Below are 1,520 nucleotides of genomic sequence, written 5' to 3' on the forward strand. Positions count from 1 at the left end.
AAAAACTACTCAAGTATGTGATAATATCCTTACATATCCTGCTTTCACGCATAATAAGCCTGACAATGGTATTTTAATATGCAAGCAGCAAAGACTTACTGGTAATGCATTCTGAAGGGGTTCTTCAGTTAAAAAAAAAATTTAGAAAAAAACTTTAAATTATAAAAGATTTTATAAAGAAATCAAAAATTGTCAACAAACTCACGAATGAAAGGGTTAAGCATGTATCTATAGTTGAGTGTATGTTAATGCAATTTCAATATAAATTTTCAAATGAATAAGAAATCAAAACAAAAACACTCGTACTCCACATGCTGTTATAGTAAATATGAAATACGATTTATTGTACATACGAAGGTTCATGTATACATACATACCGAGCGAGCAGGTGTGGACTTGTATCTATTGTTTCCATAATTGTTTTGATTTCGAATTTAGGTCAAAATTGTTAAGGCAAACACAAAACAAAATATTGTATTTAACAGAAACTCAAAAATAAAATATATTGTACGAAAGGAACAGGTTTCTAATAATAAATTTATATGAAAACGATATAAAGTAGAACCAAAACTAAAAAAAAATAAAAATAACAAAAAAAAATTAACTAAGAATGCACTTCCTTTAAAGATTTTAAAACCATATAAGGAAGCATTTATTCAAACATATACTTTACTCTGGTATATATGTACATTGAAGTATCTGAACAGCACTGCATGCTTACAAGTGCAAATTAGGTAATATTCCTTAAAAAAAACTATAATAACAGCAATAAATTATCTCAGCAGCTGTTTATATTTGTTGTTGTATTTAGCATTTGGTTGCTAATATAAATCCGGAAGTAAATGTTAAGCAACTAAAAGACCACAATTAAAAGGTAAAAAAAAGATATACACGTTAAATGCGAACCCAAGAACAAATCAGGAACAAAAATGTACACAAATCGGAAGTAAACTATATACTGAGTAATGCTAACATTCGATCGAAAGGAAGAAATCATTTACAAAATCCGGAAGTGTATGCGTATAGAGATAAAAACTACTTCCGCACTCATTTCTTTGGACAGAAGAAAAAAAAAACGACTTCCATTATATATTAAAAAACAATAAAAAAAAAAAAATAAAGCATTTCAATGAAAAAGTAAAAATCATTTAAATAATCAACTTATCCAAGTTAGAAAACAACAAAAACAACAACAGAAATTCGTTTTTATGAATAACTATATAATATGGTAATCCCTTCTGAAGGGTCGGGTCGGCCTGACGCATATTTCAACGTTTCCTTACTGTACACTAAATCACTTCCGGACTTCCGGTTTAGTTTTGTTGATATTTGTTGTTGGTTTCTTTTTTGTTCTTTTTTTTTAATTTTCTTGTCTGATAATTTTAAATGCCATCCTCAGAATTTTCTTGTTATTTTGTTCAATACGGAGTTTCATCGTAGCAAATCGAAAACAAAGCCTTGCACATGCGCAGGTGTAATGCCAATGCAGCAACGGCACAGCATTAAGTCCGCATTAATAT

Source organism: Teleopsis dalmanni, chromosome 1, assembly GCF_002237135.1.
Source record: "Teleopsis dalmanni isolate 2A chromosome 1, ASM223713v2, whole genome shotgun sequence".
In the NCBI taxonomy this organism is placed as follows: domain Eukaryota; kingdom Metazoa; phylum Arthropoda; class Insecta; order Diptera; family Diopsidae; genus Teleopsis; species Teleopsis dalmanni.